The sequence below is a fragment of the Mobula hypostoma genome, chromosome 6 (assembly GCF_963921235.1).
Source record: "Mobula hypostoma chromosome 6, sMobHyp1.1, whole genome shotgun sequence".
NCBI lineage: Eukaryota > Metazoa > Chordata > Chondrichthyes > Myliobatiformes > Myliobatidae > Mobula > Mobula hypostoma.
The window spans coordinates 92840562-92853217 of record NC_086102.1 but is presented as its reverse complement, the minus strand read 5'-3'; the positions used below and the strand labels follow the sequence as shown (position 1 = coordinate 92853217).

The window sequence follows — 12656 nt, the reverse complement described above, 5'->3', positions numbered from 1 at the left end:
GGTAACTTTTATACTATGACATGTGGGCTGCCTTCAACAGAGTGAATCCAAGGAAAGCATCCAGTCTGGACAGAGTACCTGACTGAGTACTGACGATCTGTGCTGACCAACTGGCTGGTGTCTTCATGGGCATCTTCAACCTATCGCTCTAATAGTGTGTGTTACACACCTACTTCAAGCAGGCTTCAATCGTACCGGTGCCCAAGAAGAGCGTGGCAACCTGTCTCAATGACTATCACCCGTTGGCACTTACATCCACTATAATGAAGTGTTTTGAGAGGCTGGTGTTGAAGCATATCAGCTCCTGTCTGAGTGGTGACTTGGATCCACTCCAATTTGCCAACCGAAGCAACAGGTCTACAGCAGATGCTATCTCATTGGCTCTTCACACAACCCTGGAACATCTGGACAACAAAGATGCATACGTCAGGATGTTCTTTATCGATTACAGCTCAGCATTTAATACCATCATCTCCTCAAAACTGACCAGTAAATTCCAAGATATGGGACAATATCCACTTGAGCAATTGGATCCTGGATTTCCTCACTTGCAGACCCCAGTCAGTTCAGAATGGAAAAAAACATCTCCTCCACAATCTCCATCAGCACAGGAGCACCACAGGGATGTGTACTTAGCCCCCTGCTTTACTACTTTACACCTATGACTGTGTGGCTAAGTACAGCTCCAACACACTGTTGTGGGCTGTATCAAAGGGGTGATGAATCAGCATACAGGAGGGATATTGAAAACTTAGATGAGTGGTGTCATTACACAACCTCTCACTCAATGTCAATTAGACCAAGGAACTGATTGTAGACCTCAGGAGAGGGTAACCAGAGGTCCATGAGCCAGTAATCATCAGAAGATCAGAGGTGGAGAGAGTCAGTAGCTTTAAATTCCTGGGTGTCACTTTCTCAGAGGACCTGTCCTGGACCCATCATATAAATATAATTGCGAAGAAACCACGACAGGGCCTTTACTTCCTCAGGAGTCTGCGGAGGTTCAGCATGTCATCGAAAACCTTGGCAAACTTCTATAGATGTGTGGTGGAAAGTGTGCTGACTGGCTGCATTATGGCCTAGTTTGGGAACAACAATACCTTTGAGCGGAAAATCCTACAAAAGGTAGTGGATTTGGCCCAGTACATCACGAGTAAAACCCTCCCAACCATTGAGCACATCTACATGAAACATTGCTGTAGAAAAGCAGCCTCCATCATCAAAAATCCTCACCACTCAGGCCAGGATCTTTTCTCGCTGCTGCCATCAGGTAGAAGGTACAGGAGTCTCAGGACTCACACCACCAGGTTCAAGAACAGTTACTACCCTCGATCATCAGGCTCTTGAGCAAAAGGGAATAACTTCACTCATTTCAGGACTGCTATATTTTTATTTCATGCTCACTATTTGTTGCTATTTAGTTATATCTGCATTTGCACAGTTTGTTTACAGTTAGCAGTTCCTGATGTTTACAGTTACTGTTCTATAGATTTGCTAAGTACGTTCACAGAAGAAGGATTTCAGGGTTGTATGTAGTGACATGTATGTACTCAGATAATAAATTCTACTTTGAACTACGATATAGAAGATACACCATAACCTCATTCTCATTGACATCCATGCCTTTATTGTGAAATTTATTTTTCAGTGCTGGAAGATCTTAGACTGAAGTGTGTATTTGGTGAAGAGGTTCAACTGCAACAAGCAGAGAAAGGTTTGTAAGTGACAGGGTTCTACACCTTCTCAGAAATTGTCATGGTAGGTGCACTGACCAGCTGAAAAGCTTAAGGCAATGGACGGGTGTTCAGTTACTTCGATAGATGCTCTGATTTTGTACGCCATTCAAAGGGACAGAAAAAGTCACTGTCAGGGACAAGGGAAAATCTGCAGATGCTGGAGATCAAAGTTAAACACAAAAAGTGCAGGAGGAACTCAGCAGGCCAGGCCACATCTATGGAAAAAAATAAATAGTCGACATTTCAGGCAGGGACCCTTCATTAGGCTTTTTAATCATTTTTTCCCAATCCTGATGAAGGGTCTCAGCATGAAACTCTTTTCTATAGATGCTGCCTGGCCTGCTGAGCATTTTGTGTATGTCACCACTCAGGGATGTGTTCACCTTGCCAAACGAGTCAGGATGATGCCCCCTCTGGCGTCCACTCAAAAAACATCCCTTTTGCATATCAGGCTTCAGCTGGGGAATTTGGAGGGAGGCTGTTTCTGGGGACTGAGAGCTTTAGACTTGGGAGTCTACCAAACAGCCAGTGGTTGACCAGGGTGTCACTGCCAACTGTGGGTCTTCACAGAGCAGATGAGCAAACCTCAAACACCTTTGTGTTCCTTGGAGAAGCAAGGATCAGCATTTCTCCCAAGTAATTCTGGTTGGGTGAAGTGCAATGTGTGTTTGGTGGTTTTGATGAGGAGGAGTGATGAGCCAAATGGATGTACATGGATGGTGAACCTATAACTGCTGACTCAGAGTAAGAGTTTCCTCATGACTCCTACAGAAATAAGATAGTGTGGCTGCTGAAAATCTGAAAACCTGAACAGGTGGTAAATACTTAGCAGATCAGGCATCATCCGTGGAGAAAGGGACAGCTTAGATCAATGAAATAATCTAAAATCTAAACTCTTCCTTTCTCCACAGAAACGGAACCAGAAAGAGTTAGAAATGAAAGAAACATTAACATGAGGAGCAAGGAGGGAAGGGTGCAGAGAATATTGAGGAAGATCTGTGATGGTGTGGTGGGCAATTGATAAGGGGAGATGTTCAGTGATTCATTATCATCTTCCCAAATCAGTTAATAATGCTGTCAATGCTGGCAGAAAGACCCACATACCAGAAAATGAATTTTTAAAAGAAACATGGTATTTTGGAATCTGTTCTCATGTTCAATATAACCAATTCAGATTTTCATTGAAAGGGAGCTTCCAGAGAGAAGTAATCACAAGAAAAGAGATTTTAAAGTTTAGTTTGAATATCTCACTGCCAGAGAATGAATTTGAACTTAAAGGCCATCTGCATATACTGTTTGTGTTCAATGAGTTGGCTCAGATAGATTAGGAAACTCTATACGCATTTTTTCCAATATTTAAATAATAGCATCCACTAGAATGATATTATGTAGCATTCCCCAGTGAGAGGAGTAAAAATCCCACTGACAGGTGTTTCAACTACTGTTAATGAAAAAGATTAACAACTGAACTGCACACAGTGATGGCAAGAATATGGGAACTGAGAAGCTTTGGAAACCAGCAAAGGATGTCCAAAAATAGAAAGAGGATCTGAATAATGTACTACTATTTTATTTTAAAAGAACATAATTTTATATCAAGACACAATAAAGCTGTGAGTTTGAAGGGATTGTGGGTAGGAGGTGATACGTACCCCGTAACTGGGTTGCCAAACCAGCAGAAATGGATCACTCAGTTGGAGTCTGGATTACTAGAACTAAGAAAGTTTTTATTAAAGAAACAAGCAACACAGTACTCTAATCAAAAGGATAATAAATGCAACAGTTCAGCAATGATAAACACACATGTGCACAGAATTAAGATAATAGGATCAATCAAGCTCTATCATCGTCTAGGGGTAAATGACAAGTTTCAAAGTGACGCAAAGTTCAGTTCAATTGAGTTCGCAGTAATCACTGCCGTGGGAGTTGGACAGTGGGGGGAAGGAGAGAGAGAGCAAAAGAAGTGAATATTCAAACGGTTTCCGCACAGACCTTCGATATTCTTCGCAGTCAGCTTTCGGGCGAGCCCTTTGTGATGTCTTCTGAGGTCACCGACTGTGACCCCTCTGTTCCAGATATGATTGTTTTTCTGCGGTGAACCTGGCACCCAGGCAAGGGTGGACACACACCAGGTTCCCGCTGATCGTGCCTTTCCACCCTGTGCGTCTATGGCTTGGTCCCGCGACCAGCTGTCCAAAACTTCCCACCGACTTGTGGGAGACGCACCGCTTCCAGGGTCTCGTGTGTCTTGCCTTAGCGAACCTGTCCCTTTTTATCTCCCTGCTGGGGTATCGCCTGTCCATCACTTCAAACAGTTCAGGGTTCAAAGGGGGAGCCGATCTTGACAGCTCTCCTTCCCTTCATTAACATCTCCAAATGCTGCTCCATTGTTTTCCTTATCTCTCTTTCTCCTGGAGACAGGTGGCAGACCAACTGCTGATCCCACTGGTGCCAGCACAGGACAGCTAACATCTTAATCTATGTGTATTCTCATCACAGAGGCCTTAAGGAATTGAGAGGGAAATGAGACTGGTGTGCTTGAAAACAGCCGGGCTGAATAGGAAAGGTCATGTAGAGGCGGAATCGAGGCAGCAGAGTGCAGGCCTCAGAGCATATCGAAACAACTGGACACAATGTTTGCATGAGTGCCAGCCAGATAGGAAAGGTCAGGATGTCGGGGCCCGAGGCAAGGGACATGACGGTTCAGCTCTCTGCTCCGTGACATTGCTGGGCTCTGCGCTGGACTAAGAGTCTGTGGACAGACTCTCTTTGTGGACTTCTTTCTGAACGCTGTTTGCTTGCATTATTTTCTTATTTTGCTCCTGACATTGGGTGTTGGACAGTCTTCGTATTATGGGTTCTATTGAATTTCTTTGTTTAGTGATTGCCTGTAAGGAGACAAATCTCAAGGTCGTACAATCTATACATACTTTGATAATAAATCTACTTTCAACTTTAAAGGGAGTGTGGGAAATGGGACCCTGGTGAGTTTAAAGAGAGTGTGGGAAACGGGGTTCGGTGAGTTTAAAGGGAGTGTTGTATACAGGACCCTGGTGAGTTTAAAGGGAGTGTGGGAAATGGGACCCTGGTGAGTTTAAAGAGAGTGTGGGAAACGGGGACCCTGGTGAGTTTAAAAGGAGAGTGGGAAACGGGGCCCCGGTGTGTTTAAAGGGAGTGTGGGAAACGGGACCCCTGTGAGTTTAAAGGGAGTGTGGGAAACGGGGCTCCGGTGTGTTTAAAGGGAGTGTGGGAAACGGGACCCCGGTGAGTTTAAAGGGAGTGTGGGAAATGGGGCCCCAGTGAGTTTAAAGGGAGAGTGGGAAACGGGGCCCCAGTGTGTTTAAAAGGAGAGTGGGAAACAGGACCCTGGTGAGTTTAAAGGGAGAGTGGGAAACGGGGCCTGGTGTGTTTAAAGTGAGTGTGGGAAACGGGGCCTGGTGTGTTTAAAGTGAGTGTGGGAAACGGGCCCTGGTGAGTTTAAAGGGAGTGTGGGAAACGGGGCTCGGTGAGTTTAAAGGGAGTGTTGTATACAGGACCCTGGTGAGTTTAAAGGGATTGTGGGAAATGGGACCCTGGTGAGTTTAAATGGAGTGTGGGAAACAGGGCCCCGGTGAGTTTAAAGGGAGAGTGGGAAACGGGACCCCTGTGAGTTTAAAGGGAGTGTGGGAAACGGGGCCTGGTGAATTTAAAGGGAGTGTTGTATACAGAGCCCTGGTGAGTTTAAAGGGAGTGTGGGAAACTGGGCCTGGTGTGTTTAAAGGGATTGTGGGAGATGGGACCCTGGTGAGTTTAAATGGAGTGTGGGAAACAGGGCCCCGGTGAGTTTAAAGGGAGAGTGGGAAACGGGACCCCTGTGAGTTTAAAGGGAGTGTGGGAAACGGGGCCTGGTGAATTTAAAGGGAGTGTTGTATACAGAGCCCTGGTGAGTTTAAAGGGAGTGTGGGAAACTGGGCCTGGTGTGTTTAAAGGGATTGTGGGAGATGGGACCCTGGTGAGTTTAAATGGAGTGTGGGAAACAGGGCCCCGGTGAGTTTAAAGGGAGAGTGGGAAACGGGACCCCTGTGAGTTTAAAGGGAGTGTGGGAAACGGGGCCTGGTGAGTTTAAAAGGAGTGTGGGAAATGGGACCCTGGTGAGTTTAAAGGGAGTGTGGGAAACGGGGCCTGGTGTGTTTAAAGTGAGTGTGGGAAACAGGGACCCGCTGTGTTTAAAGGGAGTGTGGGAAATGGGACCCTGGTGAGTTTAGGAGAGTGTGGGAAACGGGGCCTGGTGTGTTTACAGGGAGTGTAGGAAATGGGCCCTGGTGAGTTTAAAGGGAGTGTTGGATACAGGGCCCCGGTGAGTTTAAAGGAGTGTGGGAAACTGGGCCTGGTGTGTTTAAAGGGAGTGTGGGAAACGGGGCCCCGGTGTGTTTAAAGGGAGTGTGGGAAATGGGGCCTGGTGTGTCTAAAGGGAGTGTGGGAAACGGGGCCTGGTGTGTTTAAAGGGAGTGTGGGAAACGGGACCCCAGTGAGTTTAAAGGGAGAGTGGGAAACGGGGCCCCAGTGTGTTTAAAGGGAGTGTGGGAAACGGGGCCTGGTGAGTTTAAAAGGAGTGTGGGAAACGGGAACCTGGTGTGTTTAAAGGGAGTGTGGGAAACAGGACCCTGGTGAGTTTAAAGAGAGTGTGGGAAACGGGAACCTGGTGAGTTTAAAGGGAGTGTTGTATACAGGACCCTGGTGAGTTTAAAGGGAGAGTGGGAAATGGGACCCTGGTGAGTTTAAAGGGAGTGTGGGAAATGGGACCCTGGTGAGTTTAAAGGGAGAGTGGGAAACAGGAACCTGGTGAGTTTAAAGGGAGTGTTGTATACAGGACCCTGGTGAGTTTAAAGGGAGTGTGGGAAACGGGGCCCCGGTGTGTTTAAAGGGAGTGTGGGAAACGGGACCCGGGTGAGTTTAAAGGGAGTGTGGGAACAGGGCCCTGGTGTGTTTAAAGGGAGTGTGGGAAATGAGACCTGGTGAGTTTAAAGGGAGTGTGGGAAATGGGACCCTTGTGAGTTTAAAGGGAGTGTGGGAAGCAGGGCCCGGTGAGTTTAAAGGGAGTGTGGGAAACGGGACCCCTGTGAGTTTAAAGGGAGTGTGGGAAACGGGACCCCTGTGAGTTTAAAGGGAGTGTGGGAAACAGGGCCCGGTGAGTTTAAAGGGAGTGTGGGAAGCAGGGCCCGGTGAGTTTAAAGGGAGTGTGGGAAACAGGGTCACAGTGAGTTTAAAGGGAGTGTGGGAAGCAGGGCCCGGTGAGTTTAAAGGGAGTGTGGGAAACAGGACCCGGTGAGTTTAAAGGGAGTGTGGGAAACGGGACCCCTGTGAGTTTAAAGGGAGTGTGGGAAACAGGGCCCCGGTGAGTTTAAAAGGAGAGTGGGAAACGGGGCCCCGGTGTGTTTAAAGGGAGTGTGGGAAATGGGACCCTGGTGAGTTTAAAGGGAGTGTGGGAACAGGGCCCTGGTGTGTTTAAAGGGAGTGTGGGAAACAGGGTCACAGTGAGTTTAAAGGGAGTGTGGGAAACAGGGCCCGGTGAGTTTAAAGGGAGTGTGGGAAACAGGGTCACAGTGAGTTTAAAGGGAGTGTGGGAAACGGGGCCCGGTGAGTTTAAAGGGAGTGTGGGAAGCAGGGCCCGGTGAGTTTAAAGGGAGTGTGGGAAACGGGACCCCTGTGAGTTTAAAGGGAGTGTGGGAAACAGGGCCCGGTGAGTTTAAAGGGAGTGTGGGAAACAGGGTCACAGTGAGTTTAAAGGGAGTGTGGGAAACAGGGCCCGGTGAGTTTAAAGGGAGTGTGGGAAACGGGGCCTGGTGTGTTTAAAGGGAGAGTGGGAAACGGGACCCTGTGAGTTTAAAGGGAGTGTGGGAAACAGGGTCACAGTGTGTTTAAAGGGAGTGTGGGAAACAGGGTCACAGTGAGTTTAAAGGGAGTGTGGGAAGCAGGGCCCGGTGAGTTTAAAGGGAGTGTGGGAAACAGGGCCCGGTGAGTTTAAAGGGAGTGTGGGAAACAGGGTCACAGTGAGTTTAAAGGGAGTGTGGGAAACAGGGCCCGGTGAGTTTAAAGGGAGTGTGGGAAACAGGGTCACAGTGAGTTTAAAGGGAGTGTGGGAAGCAGGGCCCGGTGAGTTTAAAGGGAGTGTGGGAAGCAGGGCCCGGTGAGTTTAAAGGGAGTGTGGGAAACGGGACCCCTGTGAGTTTAAAGGGAGTGTGGGAAACAGGGCCCGGTGAGTTTAAAGGGAGTGTGGGAAACAGGGTCACAGTGAGTTTAAAGGGAGTGTGGGAAGCAGGGCCCGGTGAGTTTAAAGGGAGTGTGGGAAACGGGACCCCTGTGAGTTTAAAGGGAGTGTGGGAAACGGGGCCTGGTGTGTTTAAAGTGAGTGTGGGAAACGGGGCCTGGTGTGTTTACAGGGAGTGTAGGAAATGGGCCCTGGTGAGTTTAAAGGGAGTGTTGGATACAGGGCCCCGGTGAGTTTAAAGGAGTGTGGGAAACTGGGCCTGGTGTGTTTAAAGGGAGTGTGGGAAACGGGGCCCCGGTGTGTTTAAAGGGAGTGTGGGAAATGGGGCCTGGTGTGTCTAAAGGGAGTGTGGGAAACGGGGCCTGGTGTGTTTAAAGGGAGTGTGGGAAACGGGACCCCAGTGAGTTTAAAGGGAGAGTGGGAAACGGGGCCCCAGTGTGTTTAAAGGGAGTGTGGGAAACGGGGCCTGGTGAGTTTAAAAGGAGTGTGGGAAACGGGAACCTGGTGTGTTTAAAGGGAGTGTGGGAAACAGGACCCTGGTGAGTTTAAAGAGAGTGTGGGAAACGGGAACCTGGTGAGTTTAAAGGGAGTGTTGTATACAGGACCCTGGTGAGTTTAAAGGGAGAGTGGGAAATGGGACCCTGGTGAGTTTAAAGGGAGTGTGGGAAATGGGACCCTGGTGAGTTTAAAGGGAGAGTGGGAAACAGGAACCTGGTGAGTTTAAAGGGAGTGTTGTATACAGGACCCTGGTGAGTTTAAAGGGAGTGTGGGAAACGGGGCCCCGGTGTGTTTAAAGGGAGTGTGGGAAACGGGACCCTGGTGAGTTTAAAGGGAGTGTGGGAACAGGGCCCTGGTGTGTTTAAAGGGAGTGTGGGAAATGAGACCTGGTGAGTTTAAAGGGAGTGTGGGAAATGGGACCCTTGTGAGTTTAAAGGGAGTGTGGGAAGCAGGGCCCGGTGAGTTTAAAGGGAGTGTGGGAAGCAGGGCCCGGTGAGTTTAAAGGGAGTGTGGGAAACGGGACCCCTGTGAGTTTAAAGGGAGTGTGGGAAACGGGACCCCTGTGAGTTTAAAGGGAGTGTGGGAAACAGGGCCCGGTGAGTTTAAAGGGAGTGTGGGAAGCAGGGCCCGGTGAGTTTAAAGGGAGTGTGGGAAACAGGGTCACAGTGAGTTTAAAGGGAGTGTGGGAAGCAGGGCCCGGTGAGTTTAAAGGGAGTGTGGGAAACAGGACCCGGTGAGTTTAAAGGGAGTGTGGGAAACGGGACCCCTGTGAGTTTAAAGGGAGTGTGGGAAACAGGGCCCCGGTGAGTTTAAAAGGAGAGTGGGAAACGGGGCCCCGGTGTGTTTAAAGGGAGTGTGGGAAATGGGACCCTGGTGAGTTTAAAGGGAGTGTGGGAACAGGGCCCTGGTGTGTTTAAAGGGAGTGTGGGAAACAGGGTCACAGTGAGTTTAAAGGGAGTGTGGGAAACAGGGCCCGGTGAGTTTAAAGGGAGTGTGGGAAACAGGGTCACAGTGAGTTTAAAGGGAGTGTGGGAAACGGGGCCCGGTGAGTTTAAAGGGAGTGTGGGAAGCAGGGCCCGGTGAGTTTAAAGGGAGTGTGGGAAACGGGACCCCTGTGAGTTTAAAGGGAGTGTGGGAAACAGGGCCCGGTGAGTTTAAAGGGAGTGTGGGAAACAGGGTCACAGTGAGTTTAAAGGGAGTGTGGGAAACAGGGCCCGGTGAGTTTAAAGGGAGTGTGGGAAACGGGGCCTGGTGTGTTTAAAGGGAGAGTGGGAAACGGGACCCTGTGAGTTTAAAGGGAGTGTGGGAAACAGGGTCACAGTGTGTTTAAAGGGAGTGTGGGAAACAGGGTCACAGTGAGTTTAAAGGGAGTGTGGGAAGCAGGGCCCGGTGAGTTTAAAGGGAGTGTGGGAAACAGGGCCCGGTGAGTTTAAAGGGAGTGTGGGAAACAGGGTCACAGTGAGTTTAAAGGGAGTGTGGGAAACAGGGCCCGGTGAGTTTAAAGGGAGTGTGGGAAACAGGGTCACAGTGAGTTTAAAGGGAGTGTGGGAAGCAGGGCCCGGTGAGTTTAAAGGGAGTGTGGGAAGCAGGGCCCGGTGAGTTTAAAGGGAGTGTGGGAAACGGGACCCCTGTGAGTTTAAAGGGAGTGTGGGAAACAGGGCCCGGTGAGTTTAAAGGGAGTGTGGGAAACAGGGTCACAGTGAGTTTAAAGGGAGTGTGGGAAGCAGGGCCCGGTGAGTTTAAAGGGAGTGTGGGAAACGGGACCCCTGTGAGTTTAAAGGGAGTGTGGGAAACAGGGCCCCGGTGAGTTTAAAAGGAGTGTGGGAAATGGGACCCTGGTGAGTTTAAAGGGAGTGTGGGAAGCAGGGCCCGGTGAGTTTAAAGGGAGTGTGGGAAACGGGACCCCTGTGAGTTTAAAGGGAGTGTGGGAAACAGGGCCCCGGTGAGTTTAAAAGGAGTGTGGGAAATGGGACCCTGGTGAGTTTAAAGGGAGTGTGGGAACAGGGCCCTGGTGTGTTTAAAGGGAGTGTGGGAAATGAGACCTGGTGAGTTTAAAGGGAGTGTGGGAAATGGGACCCTTGTGAGTTTAAAGGGAGTGTGGGAACAGGGCCCTGGTGTGTTTAAAGGGAGTGTGGGAAATGAGACCTGGTGAGTTTAAAGGGAGTGTGGGAAACGGGACCCCTGTGAGTTTAAAGGGAGTGTGGGAAACAGGGTCACAGTGAGTTTAAAGGGAGTGTGGGAGTTTAAAGGGCCCTGGTGTACTTTAAAGGGTATGTAGGAACCAGTGCCCTTGTATGCTTGAAGGAAATCCATGAAACATTCAGTGAAGTAGATGCGCTGAACCATCAGGTCTTCTGTAGAATTGGAGAGCATCTTATTGGAGTTTTACTATAGTCATAAAAATATGGAAGTTGTGAATCCCCTACCCGAGTTTCTACCTGTCTCTGTATGACACCTCCTCTTCCACTCCTTTCCACATGACTTTTTCTCTCTCTTTTTGTACTACTCATCTAATTTAATTTGATACATATATACTTTTTGTAATTTATATTTCTATTTTCCTGTATTGCAAATTCTGTATTGCCACAAAACAACAAACTTCACGACATATAACAATGAAATTAAACCTGCTTCTGATTCTAATGCTCCGTCCTCTGTGCTGGATCCCTTCCTCTCCATTCATCCCCTCATACCTCCTCCAGCCTTCCCATCTGTGCTGACGCATGTCCCCTTCTCAAGCCTTTAAAGAGACTGTTTCCAGAGTACTGTTCTCCTTATTCAGGTTAGGACATTGGAAGCAGTTGAGAGAAGGTTGACTCAGGTAATCTGAAGGGACTGAGATTGTGGAGAGTGTGGTGTGATTGTTTTATGAGGAAAGGTTGAGTAGATTGGTGTTTAGAAGAAGGAATGATGATTGTGACCCCTTGATCCCTGCCTACTCCCGTTCCATTCATCCACTCGGCTAGCTGTCAGTGACGTTTATTTCACCCTGTTCCTATGGGGTCTGCAGAGATTTATCTCTGCCTTGTTGCTCCAGAATGGCTCATTTCTGCATGTTACAAGGTTACCTGACTGAATGATAGAACAAGGTCAGGAATAGAACGGCGCTGGCCTTCGTCTGAGCAGGAACAAGGAGGAAGCGTAACAAAAACGGATGATGGTCAGGAGGTTGTGGTAAAGTCAGCAAAAGTGGGAGGGTCAGGGTAGGACAGTACGGAGAGGGGAGATGGAAAGAACCCAAGACCTCACCCCAAATGTCGTTCCTATGCATTACAATCATTCTCTGTGTGAGACTGCAGATTCAGGGTCAGAAAGAGCAGAGTTTGGATGTTGCAAGCCTAAGGCATCATTATGCTGCCTTTGTTATTTAAGAATCCAACAGCTTGACTTGTGTACATTCAGTCAATTCCCAGCTCATTCTTTTAATATGATGTTAAATCTCAATGTTTTCTTCTTTCAGAGCTCATCAGAGAGGTAGTGACACAGCTTCAGTTGAACACTGAAAGGACCATGTCATTAAATGTGTGTGAATTTGGTGTGTTACTGGGACTTCCAAGGAAGGTTGTCCAGGAATGCCTCTTTGAACTTGAAAGTACCGAAGACATTCAACAGCTTGCTGCAGTGATACATATGTTCTTGGAGAAAACCAACAACGCTGAAAGACTGAGGCAAAAGATGGCTTCTGCTAACTTCTATCGTAAGATCAACAATTCAGAGTCTTTTAGATTTCAAAATAATGATGTTCTAAAACATTTACAGGACATTATGTTCTTAGTCTGCATCTGAGTTAAATATTGTGACCAGAAAATGCTAGTTAATTGGTTAGAGCCTAATTGCAGATACTCTTTGAACAGCATCTTCCTCCTTTATCTACTACCATTGTTTGTTCCAGCAGGGATCATGACAATTGAATTTCCTCTCCATTTCAAACCACAGCAGATTCCCTTACCGTGTGGGCAACATATCCTTTAGGATTCCGGTTCTTAACTGCTATCTCCCTAATTTATAGAAATCCCCTATCACAACTAAATTTCTAGTAAGAACAGACCAGTATACAATATTCAAGACATGATCTTACTCGGCCCTCATAAGATTGCATCTAGAGTTCCCTACTCTGATATTCAAATCTCTTTGCAATAAAGGCCAATATTTCATTTGTTTTCCAAATTTATTAA

The 12656-nt window shown here is 47.9% G+C and overlaps 1 long non-coding RNA gene across 1 annotated transcript in view; it reads left to right on the top strand.

Annotated features, from left to right (window-relative positions):
- The window catches only part of LOC134347595 (uncharacterized), a 116322-nt gene extending 104364 nt beyond the window's left edge, over positions 1–11958 (top strand). The window contains exons 2-3 of the long non-coding RNA XR_010018205.1: positions 1649–1714; positions 11942–11958. This is a non-coding gene — a long non-coding RNA (uncharacterized LOC134347595). The remainder of the gene's footprint in view (positions 1–1648; positions 1715–11941) is intronic.
- The last annotated feature ends 698 nt before the right edge of the window (positions 11959–12656 follow it).